At 38.0% G+C, this 14,845-nt stretch overlaps 1 protein-coding gene across 1 annotated transcript in view; it reads right to left on the reverse strand.

The window, feature by feature from the left end:
- The window catches only part of sli (slit guidance ligand), a 113,280-nt gene that overhangs the window by 36,209 nt on the left and 62,226 nt on the right, over positions 1-14,845 (reverse strand). The gene's annotated exons all lie outside the window — the stretch shown is intronic.

The following is a 14,845-nucleotide window of genomic DNA, read 5'->3' on the forward strand; positions in this document are numbered from 1 at the left end:
AATTCTTAGCAAGAAGCAGAAGAATATAGAGAAATAGAGTGTCGGCACATTGTATGGTTAGTGGTCAACCTAGTGTCAAAGTTGTTCAAGCCCGAAGTCCTTAGGCGTGGCTTATTGAGTAACCCTCTTATTCGTTAACACACTATAAACCTATTTTAGTTAAAACACTACTAAAACATGTTTTCTCTTTTTCATTTCGCTAAAGAGTGAAAGAAACAAAACACTTTATAAGCCTTTCATAACTCATATATTTTTATGAATAAGAGAGTAAATCTACAACCAACCTTTTAGTTAGTGGTGAATCTATCAAAGTAGTTGAAGTGTTTGTCTGAACTCATGTTATGTTAACAAGTTAGACTTGTAACGTGCTCGAAGCACGGAGACGCTCAGCTCAAATATCACTGCACGTACATCTATGTAATGTACAAGTTAACATACTGAGCGCTTTCCTCGAGCGGAACTGGCTATGAGCGTCTTTTATGATATCCTTATCTCAGCAAATCAGATTTAAAACTAAATTAAATAAATTTAATCCATTAATGTCCCACTGCTGGGCAAGGGTCTCGTCCCGTAATGTAGGAGGGGTTAGGCCTTAAGTCCACCACGCCGGCCAGATGCGGGTTGGGGACTTTGCATGCCTTCAATAAATATATTAAACAAATTTTAGGCATGCAAGGTTTCCTCACGATGTTTTCCTTCACCGTTGGAGCATGTGACAATTATTTCTAATACACACATAACTTCGAAAAGTCATTGGTGTGTTGCCTCGCATTCGAACCTGCGACCACTTGCGTGGGAAGTATGCTTATACCAGTCGAAATTACTAAGTAATATTTTAATCAAGAACTTTAATATGAAATCCGTTTCAAGTGATGAAATTCGTTCATATTTAATGCACTATAAGCTCTGCTTATACCGTTTCAGCTAGGGGTGTAAACGCATAGTTATGGAGTGTAAAGCGCCATTCAATTGAGATACGGCTTGTTAAATATTAAAGTTTAATGTGGCAGCCCTAGGACGGTTAGAATAGTATGGATCGAAAGTGAAAATTTTAGACAAAAAAGGTCGATGAACTTTGTAACGTACAGAAAAATAGGGACGTTGATATTTGCATTTTTTTTACTTTTATTTCTTAAAACGCAAAACTAAAACACCTTAATCTTATTTTACTTCCGCCGTGGTGCAGTGGTGTACGCCTCGCCAGTATAATTGCGTCGGGAGGTCGTGGATTCGATGCCCACACGGATCAATTATTTGTGCGATCTACAAATTTATTTATTTTAACATCAAACCAGCTACACCATGAACTAGCAGGTCACTAATGATTTAATTTTATGTACATTTTTAGCTTATTCTATTATTATCGTATGGTTAGTAGTCAACCTAGTGTCAAAGTGGTTCAAGCCGCCCGAAGGCCTTTGACGGGACTTATAACTATATATTTCTTAGCTGGGAACCATGCACATGAGACTCTACTAAATTAAATAAATTTAAATAAATTATAAACCTCTTAATCATATACCCACTATAAACCTATTTTAGTTAAAAAGCTATACAACATGTTTTCTCTTTTTCATTTCGCTAAGGAGTAAAAGAAACAAAACACTTTATAAGCCTGTCAATTTCATATATTTTTATGAACTAGACGGTTACACTATATGATACTCTCTACGGACTGATTCAGCAAATATCTGACCTAAATATATAAGTCTTATCCACTCGAACACAACGCGTAAAGACAGGACTGCGTCAAATTGTACTCTATGTGCACTTGAATTATTGATAGCGCTCTCAAATTGCCTTCGAGCACGACTCACGAACATAGAAATTGGGATATTGTAACGTTTTATTGATATAACTTGTGTTCACCGGATTCGCGTGTGTTTTTTGGAAAAATTCTTAAGGCTAGTTTTATAGAAGTTCGTTAGTAAGTTTTTACTGCATTGATATATACGTCCATAGCCAGTTGCGCTCACCGTTCGGTAAACGATCTGTGGGTTAAGTAAACGTTGGCGCGGTCATTCTATAGATGGGTGACCGCATAGTGGTATTTGAACTGGGCGTCTCCGTGCTTCGGAGGGCACGTAAAAAGTCAGTCCTGGTTGTTGTCATTTAAGATAACAGTCGTTAAGCCACGTCAAAGGCTAGGCTTGAACAACTTTGACACTAGGTTGACCACTAACCATACGATAAGAGAGACTGCATTGATGGCCTCGGTAGCGCTGTGGTTAAGGTCGCCACGCCACTACCATTGCGTCGGATGGTCGTAGGTTCGATTCCCACACGGAACAATTATGAGTGCGATCCACAAATAGTTGTTTCCAGTCTGACTGTATTTTGTGTTCGTTGTTTGTATGTTTGTAAAAGTCCCCGCAATACAAGAACAATTCTTAGTTCGGGAGTTGTCTTTTTATGTACTTAAAAAAAAAGAACAGACAATCTACCGCTAAATGTGTAGCGGATCGCTACATACAGCGACATCTACTGGGACCAGCGCACAACCAACCACCACGCGCAGTGTCTGACGTCACAAGTCCTGAATCGCGCTATCGAAGTTTGCACTGCAACTGACTATATATACAAGTTCCCGACTACGACAGTCGGGCAGCCTAGGCCCACCAGGCGTGATCACCTCGCCTGGTCGCAGGATCCTCCCTTTGTGTTGGAGGAACATGATCACCTCGTTCCTCCACAAATGTGCCTCCGAAACCGAGGCTTAAACATAGGATACCTTTTACCCCAGAATTTTTTTCAACACGGACAAAGTCGCAAGCAGTAGCTAGTACTATATAATCTTTCTTTCCTTCAAACAAAAGTTACATCTTAGTTACTTCACAGTAACAAAGACTTGCGGAAGTGAGCTCAAAGTCTCGAGAGCTCATTAAGCAGTCGTCACTTCCGGTGGCAATATGGCGTCGGTGTTATTTCCGGTCGCGTTCAGTTCGCGTCTGTATGCCATCCGGAGCGGACGTTCTTTGTGGTTTAACAATTTAATATTGTATTTATGTCTTTAAGAACCTCAGCTCAAATATTAATGCGCGTACATCTATGTAATGTACGCGTTAATTCATATACTGATCGTTTACCGCAAAAGTATCTAAGACTAGCTGACCCGCGCAACTTCGCATGCGTCACATAAGAGAGAATGGGTCAAATTTTTACCCGTTTTTGTAACTTTTGTTATTGCTACTCTGCTCCTATTAGTCGTAGCGTGATGATATATAGCCTATAGCCTTCCTCGATAAATGGGCTATCTAACACTGAAAGAATTTTTCTAATCAGACCAGTAGTTCCTGAGATTAGCGCGTTCAAACAAACAAACAAACAAACTCTTCAGCTATATAATATTAGTATAGATACGCTCATAGCTAGTTGCCCTTACCGGTCGGTAAACGTTCTGTCGGTTAAGCAACCCTTCTCGCGGTCATTTTACAGATATTTTGTGCTGAGCGTCTCCGTGCTTCGAGCACGTTACAAGTCTAACTTGTTAACATAACATGAGTTCAGACAAACACTTCAACTACTTTGATTCACCACTAAACATAGCCCGTTGCGCTCACCGGTTGGTAAACGATCTGTGGGTTAAGCAACCCTAGGCGCGGTCATGTCATAGATACCGCATAGTGGTATTTGAACTGGGCGTCTTCGTGCTTCGGAGGGTACGTAAAAAGTCGGTCCCGGTTTTTATCTACTACGATACCAGTCGTTAAGCCAAAGGCCTTCGGGCGGCTTGAAAAACTTTGACACTAGGTTGACCACTAACCATACAAGAAAGAAGAAGATCACTAACCATAAGACAAAATAATAACATTTTGAACTAATTTCAATTACACCCTGTACATCAGTTTCCTGTTTAAACTACCGTTAGTTCCGTAAGGCGCCACTCTCGCTAGCTAATAGCTTAAATGAATTATTTCAACCCTCTCGAAAGGGCTGAGGGGTGAAATTGTGTCAGAGATAGCTATTAGAACTATACCTAGCTGTTTTAAGTTACTATGCTATAGGCCAGTGGTCCGTGGAAGTCAAAATGTGGTCTGTGACATTAAAATTTAAAATTTTCAGGATGATTAGTACACTTTATCTTTAACTAGCTGACCCGCGCAACTTCGCTTGCGTCACATAAGAGAGAATGGGTCAGAATTTTCCCCGTTTTTGTAACATTTTTTATTACTACTCCGCTCCTATTGATCGTAACGTGATGAAATATAGGCTTCCTCGATAAATGGGCTATCTAACACTGAAAGAATTTTTCAAATCGGACCAGTAGTTCCTGAAATTAGCGAGTTCAAACAAACAAACAATCAAACAAACAGACAAACAAACTCTTCAGCTTTATAATATTAGTATAGATATACTAACAAAGTGGTTCCTGGTAACAAGAATGATATAAAAGTGGTCCAGGACTAAGAAAAGGTTGGTAACCCCTGCTATAGGCCGACAACTTGATCGGGCCGTTTATAGCTGCGCTCACCGGTGAACGATCTGTTAAGCAATCGTCGGCGCGGTCATTCCATAGATTACAGGAAAGTGGTATTTGAAGTATCCGTGCTTCGAGCACGTTACAAGTCTAACTTGTTAACATAACATGAGTTCAGACAGACTTCAATTTGAAACTACTAACTATACGAAAACAAAAAACCCAATTGATTCCCATTTTCAACCCTCAAAATCTCATTAACTTGAATACTACTAATAAAAAGCAATAATACCATTTAGGGTAAGATGGGGTGCAACAAAAAATGCAAATACAACCCCTATTGGCATTACTTTGGTATTTTTGTCCCTTAGAGGGTGTAACTTAGGGCTGTCGGATACACGTAAGACAGTATGTCATAGTTATTACGACTGATTTAAGCCCGGTTTCTGAAGTACATTTAGCGGTAGTTTATCTATTCCATAGCGTTTAAACTCATATAAGAAAAATTACAACTCCCGCATTAAGAATTGCTCTTGTGTCGCGGGGACTTCTACAAACATACAAACAACGGACACAAAGTACAACCAGACCCGAAATAATTATTTGTGGATCGCACAAATAATTGCGGGAGGAAATCGAACCCATGGCCTCCCGACGCAGTGGTAGTGGCTTGGTGACCTAAACCACTGCGCCACGGAGGCAGACAATTTGATAATTTATTTTGCAAAACTTCTCAGTGATTGAAAGCTGATTAGAAGTTAAAATTGCAGACTTCTGCCCCTTATAAAGCACGTAAACTTTTGGGGTTTCCATACAAACATACATACATGCATATTTCTATGGAAATATCTGCAAGCATGCATTCATCGAATGATGAATACTAAACCGATTTAGGTGAAGTTTTGCGTACAGATAGTCCAAAAACCAAAACCAAAAATGCATGTAACTATAATTTCCAAAAATGAACCCCAGACAACGTATTTTTTTCACCCACTTTACACGCGAAACTTATAGTGGCAAATAAAAAACCACCCCAAAAAATTTCACTGTCATCCCTACATCCACCCTTAAAAAGAAAACAGAATACCTTAATAAATTATACGTAGAGGTATATGTATTACCCGTGGGGTTTCTTGAGGGTAACTGACACTTGCTAGACGATACTCAGTCGTAATTGGGTTCATTGCTATAAGAACAGGTTGTGTGAAAGGAAAGGAAAGAAAAACCGGCCAAGTGTTAGTCGGACTCGCGTGTGACGGGTTATCTACCAAAAAAATACGAAAAAAATCACGTTTATTGTAAGGAGACCTTATTATATTAGTTCAGGAAAAAGGTTTTTCGCATTATAGTATGTATGTTTTCGCATTATAGTATGTATGAACTTGTAATGAAATCTCTTTGGCTTCAAGAATCACAAATGAGTGCACGGTTCATTAGGTTTCTTTCAGTGAGCTCGTGAGGTACCCAAATCGAGCTTTTTTGTGTAGAAAAAAGATTTTATTACAAGTTCATACATAGTATAATGCGAAAAGACTTTTTTCCCGACCTAAATGTGTTTTTTTTTATTTTTAGTAATTGATGTTATAGCGGAAATACATAATTTGTGAAAATTTCAGCTTTCTAGCTATGACGGTTTATAAGATACAGCCTGGAGACAGACAGACGGACAACGAAGGCTTAGTTTTCTTCTTCTTATCGTATGGTTAGTGGTCAACCTAGTGTCAAAGTTGTTCAAGCCGCCCGAAAGGCCTTACACATGATTTAACGATTTTTTATATCTATAGACAACAACCGGGACCGACTTTTAAGACCTTCGAAGCACGGAGACGCTCAGTTCAAATACCATCATGCGGTCACCCCATCTATGAAATGACCTCGCCAACGGTTGCTTAACCACAGATTGTTTACCGCTGACGCTCATATACTGTTTATTACATGGCTTGTATGACAAGTTGTATGTATGTGAATGAAGCAAGGGAAGTTTGTAAGGATCGTACCAAGTGACGTTCTTTGATCTCTGTCTACCACTATAGGAAAAAGGCGTTATATTATGTATGTACTCATGTATAAAACCAAAACTATTTTTGACTTTCAAAAAATAGGTCCCAACTACTCCTTTCACCACTCAAAAACAACAAAGAGTGACTTTAGCTCTACATTTGTCTATGGCACTCAAAGACAATAGAGCGGCCGCCATTTGCAAAGTTTTCCCGCGCTTTTGTACCAACATGGCCGTATTTTAGTTGGCTTTGCTATTCTTTTAAAGGTTTTTTCTGTGGCTTGAAAATACATCACATTGAGTGAAGTAAGAGTAAAATAAATATTAGATTTGGATAGAGTGAATAGTAGTAGTCGTGTGGCATAAAAATCCACTTTGCTTGCAATAATTTGAGGGTGCAATATCTAAAAGACTTCTCCAAGTTATATGTGTATTTATCCTACTAATCCATACTTAATATCCATACTTATTCATACTAATATTATAAAAACGAAAGTAACTCTGTCTGCCTGTTACAATCACGCCTAAACTACTGAACCAATTTGCATGAAATTTGGTATGGAGATATTTTGATACCCGAGAAAGGAAATAGGCTACTTTTTACCCCGGGAAAGTGAGATTCCCCTGGGAAAATTCAGGTGGCGGACGAAGTCGCGGGTGAAAGCTAGTCCTAGTATAAATTATATCAGCTTGGTCTTTCTTCCAAACTATGTTCGCGTCGGTTTCCAGTCTCTCCGGATACAGCTGAATACCAGTATTGTACATGCAGCGACTGTCTATCGCACCTCCACAACACAGTTACCTGGGTTATAACACGATACTAAGTAACACTGCGCGTCAGACTTTCAAGTTTCTGACTACTGGCAACGATTGTCAAAGATCTTTGAAAATAACAGCCGGGTACAATTTAACGTGCCTTCGAAAACACAGAGGAACTCAATACGTACAAGATGGTCACCCATCCACAGACCAACCTCAACAAGCGTAGCTTAACTTCAGAGATCGATCCGCGCGGCTGTTGTTAACTAAGCCACGAGCTCTATATACTTGTAAAACTTTAGGCAAAGTCACGAAATTTTCTTGGAGTGAAGACCCCATAGTCATTACGTCGCGGGAACACGGAAAACCTCTTAAACACAGACGTAAACTGTCTCTGCCTGTCCCGTAATACTTAATAAGCGTAATGTTATGGTTATTGAACGAATAAATTGTCATTTTTTCAGAAAATATGTCATTTTTACAAAATGTTGTAAAAAAAAATAATGTCTGTCGGTTTCGCTTTCGCGGCTGTAATGATTTCGAAAAAAATATTTAGTAAATACGTGATATCGAATTCTCATAAGAGTATAGATGTTAATTTATAGACATTTATGTATAACTAGATAAATCCCGGCTTTGCTCGGGTCAAACGGGACTCTTAATACATGCATACATACAAGTAATTAAAAAAACACATTAGAATTTAACAAAATACTCGACAACCCGAATTTTGCGGAAATCTCGAGTCAGCTCGAAATCATTTTTTTATGTTTTATTATTCAGGTAAGGTTTCAATCGAGTCTACCGTACCCCTTGAGGAATTTAATAATATAGATTATGTATGTAACTTGTATATAAGTATGTATTTGCAAATATATAAGTATGTTTATCAGTTATCTAGTTACAGTACAAGCTCTGCTTAGTTTGTAATCAGATGACCGTGTGTGAGAAAAATAAAATTATCCCCTTTTTTTAGTCGGTTAATGAACAACTTGTATTTATATTTAAGAAACAGTGTAAATTATCGTTTACTAGCTTTTACCCGCGACTTCGTCCGCCATTTTCTCTTGGGAATGCATCATTTTCCCGGGGTAAAAAGTAGCCTATATCCTTTCTCAGGTATCAAAATATCTCCATACCAAATTTCATGCAAATTGGTTCTGTAGTTTAGGCGTGATTGAGTAACAAACAGACAGAGTTACTTTCGCATTTATAGTATTAGTACGGATTTCAAACACATTTTCATCAAAATGTTAATTTGTAAGTATAAAGACAAAATCCTACTTTTTCAAGTCGTTTAATAGACCTACATAAAAAAAGCGACCTCTGCTCACCTAGTTAAAAGAACAGGTGGGATATTATAACAGGTTTCATAGTTATTTCAAACTATAGAAAAGAGCAATGGCCCCAATTTGATTTGTAATAATTGCTTTGACCTGAACGAATTGATTTAATGAGTATTCGCAACTGTGTAGCTACAGACATGGGTTATGGAGGTCCGATAGTTTAAGTATTTAACCCGGCTGTCATTTTTAGCCGAAGTTGTTCTGTGGATAACCATAATATTCATATTGAGTTCCTCCGTGTTTTAGCACGTTATATTGTGGATCCCAGCTGTCATTTTCAAAGATCTTTGACAGTCGTTAACAGTAGTCAGAAGCTTGAAAGTCTGACGCACAGTGTTACTTAGTATCGTGTTATAACCCAGGTAACTGTGTTGTGGAGGTCCGATAGACAGTCGCTGCATGTACAACTTTAAACTTAAGTCATTGAGAATAAACAGAAGTGTTATGCATTTAAAGAAAGTGAATTCTCATTACATTTTTAATGGATCCCACAATCCGTGCCTCGGAGAGCACGTAAAGCCGTCGGTCCTGAGCCTGACCTCTCACTGGTCATGTCGGTTATCCGTCCCACCGGACTATGAGAGTGATGGAATAGAGAGTGTACCTGTGTATTGTACACACACTTGGACACTATAAACAAAGTCCTGCACAGTTGGTCAGATTCAATATAACTGGATATCGGCTAGGATATTATTATTTTACTAGCTGACCCGCGCAACTTCGCTTGCGTCACATCAGAGAGAATGGGTCAAAATCTTCCCCGTTTTTGTAACATTTTTCATTGCTACTCTGCTCCTATTGGTCGTACCGTGATGATATATTTATAGCCTATAACCTTCCTCGGTAAATGGTCTATCTAACACTGAAAGAATTTTTCAAATCGGACCAGTAATTCCTGAGATTAGCGCGTTCAAACAAACAAACAAACAAACAAACAAACCAACAAACTCTTCAGCTTTATAATATTAGTATAGATTAGAATTTGTTGCAAAATAATCGATTATACCTACTACCTGAATTAGTTTTTGAAGCCAAGACCTCTACAAGCTAAGGTCTATAAATTTAAATAAACATAGTCCTAGAAGGGTCCTCTTGTAACTAGAGCGGTGTTAATGAAAAAATTCGATAATCATATCCGCTGGCGCGTTCACATAGATATAAATCATTTGCTGTCATTCTCGTAAGAAATGAATAGAGACGGGGCTGGGTCGATATCGATAGCTTGTGGTTTAGTTAACAGCCGTGTGGATCGATCTTTGAGGTTAGGTTATGCTTGCCGAGGTTGGTATGTCCCGAGAAAAAACTCCCGAGAAAAAGTCCCTATGCTAAATGTTATTAAAATCGGTATAACCATTTGGTCATTCAAGCATATCAAGACGACTTTTGCATTCATATTTTTAAGGATGAGAAAGAGTTTGATGGCCTATTTTTACGTAAAATTGCACGTCCCACTAAAGTGGTCGGCGGTTCGAGCCCAAGAAAACACACCAATGACTGTTCCAAGTGATGTGTGTATTAGAAATAATTATCACTTGTTATAACGGTGAAGGAAAACATCGTATTGAAACTTTGCATATATAAAAACACATTTTTTACAGTACCTATGAAAAGTCCCCAACACGCAATAGTCTAGCGTGGTGGACTCTAGGTCTAACCCCTACCTCTAATGGAAAGAAACCCTTACCCAGCAGTGGGACAGCCATGGGTTAAACAAATCTGAGATACGGAGAAATTATATCTAAATAATCTATACTAATATTATAAAGCTGAAGAGTTTGTCTGTTTGATTGTTTGTTTGTTTGTTTGTTTGAACGCGCTAATCTCAGAAACTACTGGTCCGATTTGAAAAATTCTTTCAGTTTTAGATAGCCCATTTATCGTGGAAGGCTATAGGCTATATAACATCACGCTACGGCCAATAGGAGCAGAGTTCCAGTAAAAAATGTTACAAAAACGGCGAAAAAATTCACCCATTCTCTCTAATGTGACGCAAGCGAAGTTGCGCGCGTCAGCTAGTTTAAGCTAAAAACGATAACAATAACAGTCGAAGCCGCGTGCCAAAGTTACTTATACATATTATTTATATGTTCTTAAATACGTACATACATAAAATCACGCCTTATTTTCATATAGTTAGGCAGGGACCAAAGAACGTCACTTGGTACGATCCTTACAAACTACGCTTGCTTCATTCACATACATACATCTTGTCATACGGGACTACTAACATATTTTCAAAACATACCTCTGTTTAAATCTATTCAATATTTTCTATAGTTCATACAAAAGTTATTCTAAAAGTACATTATCCTTTTAGTAGAACGATAAAGAAACATTTTATCCTCTTAAACGGGTTTTAGTCACGATTTCTACATTCTCATTCATTCACTCACTCATTCACTCATTCATGGTTGAACGAAAAGACTTTTAAATACAAGCTACTGCCATGACTGCCATAAGCCCATGACTTCGTTCGTAAGATGTTTTGGTATTTTTGTATCGTATGGTTAGTGGTCAACCTAGTGTCAAAGTTATTCAAGCCCGAAAGGCCTTTGACATGGCTTAACGACTGTTATCTTATTGACAACAACCGGGAACGACTTTTAACGTGTTCTCCGAAGTATGGAGATGCTCAGCTCAAATACTACCAAGCGGGTTATTAGGGTATGGTCGTACTTTGTGTCCGTTGTTTGTATGTTTGTAAAAGTCCCCGCGACACAAGAGTAATTCTTACAGCGGGAGTAGTCTTTAAAAAAAAAGAATAAGAAATATAAAACCCGTACCTTTGAGATCAGTACCCAGACCTCAGATACAGTCTAAAATAAATTACAAAAAAATATTACGCCACCCAAACATCGAACCGAGGACCTCCTAATCAGTACACACAAAAGCAAAAAAAATACAACATCAATAAATTATTTGTGTTAAAAATCTGCACAGAAGCTCTCAAGTCACGGCTAAGCCGTTCTTTATAGTGTTGTACACAGTTCTCGACTAATCCCATCACTAGTCGCCGTGTCACGAAACACATTGTACCACAAGGAATACATCCGGTTATATTGTGTAGAAAATATGATGACTACTTTTGGGATGTGTTCGTTCGACAACTACTACCATTTTTAATATACATATAATATATCTATACTAATATTATAAAGCTGAAGAGTTTGTTTGAACGCGCTAATCTCAGGAACTGGTGGTCCGATTTAATTATTTCAGTGTTAAATAGCCCATTTATTGGAGAAGGCTATAGGCTATGTATCATCACGCTACGATCAATAGGAGCAGAGTACCAGTATAAAATGTTACAAAAATGAGGAATATTTTTACCCATTCTCTCTTATGTGACGCAAGCGAAATTGCGCGGGTGAGCTATGGATCATAATTTTCCCTGTTTTTGTAACATTTCTTATTGGTACCTTGCTCCTATTGGTCGTAGCGTGATGATATATAGCCTATAGCCTTCCTCGATAAATGGGCTATATAACACTGAAAATAATTTTTCAAATCGGACCAGTAGTTCCTGAGATTAGCGCGTTCAAATAAACAAACTCTTCAGCTTTATAATATTAGTATAGATTGCTAGAACGCGACTGACTACGGTCGCCTCGGTTTTATATATGTACTTATGTATGTATTCATAGTAATATTCTTACATGTATAAGTAATATGTACAAAAGGTTCCTCGAGTGAAAAGAAACCTTATAAGCCACGCATGGTTTGACTCAAAGGCGTCTTTGTGTTGGTACACTACGGGCCAAGAATGTGGGACCAGCGAGAAATATAATATTAATATTATAAAAAGGTCGTAAGTATGTTTGTTACTCTTTCACGCAAATACTGCTGAGCGGATTTACATGAAATTTGAAAAACAGATAATTTATAACAAAGATCTTCTTATCGTATGGTTAGTGGTCAACCTAGTGTCAAAGTTGTTCAAGCCCGAAGGTCTTTGATGTGGCTTAACGACTGTTAACATATTTGAAAACAATCGGGATCCATTTTCACGGGCCCTTCGAAGCACGGAGACGCCCAGTTCAAATACCACTGATGCGGTCACCCATCTATGGTATGCCAAGGTTTACTTAACCCACAGATCGTTTACCGACGCGTGAGTCGTAGACGCGGGCAGAAGCTAGTTAATCTATAATTATGTTAAGTTCATTAATGAAAGTAGTGACTGAAATACTCGCGGATGAACGCTTAAAACACAGGGACCCCAGCAATATAAATAAAATATAACCTACTAGCTGACCCTCGCAACTTCGCTTGCGTCATTTAATCTATACTAATATTATAAAGCTGAAGAGTTTGTTTGTTTGTTTGATTGTTTGTTTGTTTGTTCGTTTGAACGCGCTAATCTCAGGAACTACTGATCCGATTTGAAAAATTCTTTCAGTGTTAGATAGCCCATTTATTGAGGATGGCTATAGGCTATATATCATCACGCTACGACCAATAGGAGCAGAGAAACAGTGAAAAATGTTACAAAAACGGGGAAAATTATGATTATACTAGCTGACCCCCGCAACTTCGCTTGCGTCACATAAGAGAGAATGGTGAAATTTTTACCCGTTTTTGTAACATTTTTTACTCGTACTCTGCTCCTATTGGTCGTAGCGTGATGATATATAGCCTATAGCCATCCTCAATAAATGGGCTATCTAACACTGAAAGAATTTTTCAAATCGGACCAGTAGTTCCCGAGATTAGCGCGTTCAAACAAACAAACAAACAAACAAACAAACTCTTCAGCTTTATAATATTAGTATAGATTTACTGAGTATTTATAACTGATACATAAATAGAAAGACACACTATACTCTTACTTTATAGGCTTTAAAAGAAAAAATCTTTAAAACCATACTTTGCGGTACATTTTTATAGGATTAAAAGAAAAAATCCTTAAAAAATGTTTTAAGCTCTCCAAATATTAATGCACTGCAGTACACGTTACATGTTTTATCGCACACGCTTCAGTAAAGCTGAAAGCATTCAAAGTTGCGCTTTTGAACGTATCTTCATACTGTTGTACAAAGGTATCAGCAGAATACTCCCAAGGGAAAACTAGAAAAACGGTGTTCCGATTTTTTTGTTAGGATTTCTTGAGTTTGTTTAAACTTGTATGATATATATCCTACTAATATTATAAATGCGAAAGTTTGTGAAAATGTATGTATGTGTGGATGTTTATGACACGGAGACACCCTGCTTAAATACTACTAATTGGTCACCCATCTATGGAATGACCGAGCCAAAGGTTGCTTAACTCAAAGATGATTTACCAACTGGTGAGCGCAACTAGCAATGGTCGACTTGCACAACTAAGCAGAGCTTGTACTGTAGCCAAGTAAATAATAAACATACTTATATACTTGTAAATACATACTTATATAGCTACATTAACAAGCTCAGAACAGATACTCGTGCTCATCACACAAATATTAGTCCCGGGTGTGATTGGAACCACACGCGGCGCTACGGTTATTGGGGCGAGGTGACCACGTTAACCACTGCGCCATATTTTATTATTCATAAATAAACAATGTAACAATATTATGGACACCGGAAGTGTCGTCATGTCATCAATTAAATGGCGTTAGTTTCACAAGATGGCCGACTTCCGGTGCGTTATTACATTTATGCTCCGAAGCGTCCTTTAGCGCGGCATGGCATTAATTAAGGGCATATAATAACATATAATAATGTATATAGACGCTTAACGAAGGAAAATCGACCTTATTTAAGCTATTTTTTAAAAGAAAACTCCCGTGTTAAGAATTGCTCTTGTGTCGAGACTTTAACAAACATACAAACAACGGACACAAAGTACAACCAGACCCGAAGCAATTATTTGTAGATCGCACAAATAATTGTTCCGTGTGGGAATCGAACCTACGAACTCCCGACGCAATGGTGGCGACCTAAACCACTGCGCCACGGAGGCAGTCAAATTCTTCGTATAGTTAATGGTGAACCTAGTGTCAAAGTAGTTGAAGTGTTTGTCTGAACTCATGTTATGTTAACAAGTTAGAATTGTAACGTGCTCGAAGCACGGAGACGCTCAGCTGAAATTTGCGGCTACCCATCTGTAGAACGTCCGTGCTAAAGTTGCTTAACTTATTTGAGTCTATTTGCCCAGCTGTGGGACAGAAATGAGTTTTTTTTTTCTTATAATAAGTTTAAGTAGAAGTAATCTAAGTTGAATGGTAGCAAGTAAATATAGCAATTAGAAGTTATTTCAGTGGAAAGGTACTTAGTAAAATAATATTTTTTCTTTTTCATTTTTTTATATTTTTCTAGCTGACACGGTAGCTGACCCGG

Source organism: Anticarsia gemmatalis, chromosome 29 (assembly GCF_050436995.1).
Source record: "Anticarsia gemmatalis isolate Benzon Research Colony breed Stoneville strain chromosome 29, ilAntGemm2 primary, whole genome shotgun sequence".
Taxonomy (NCBI): Eukaryota; Metazoa; Arthropoda; class Insecta; order Lepidoptera; family Erebidae; genus Anticarsia; species Anticarsia gemmatalis.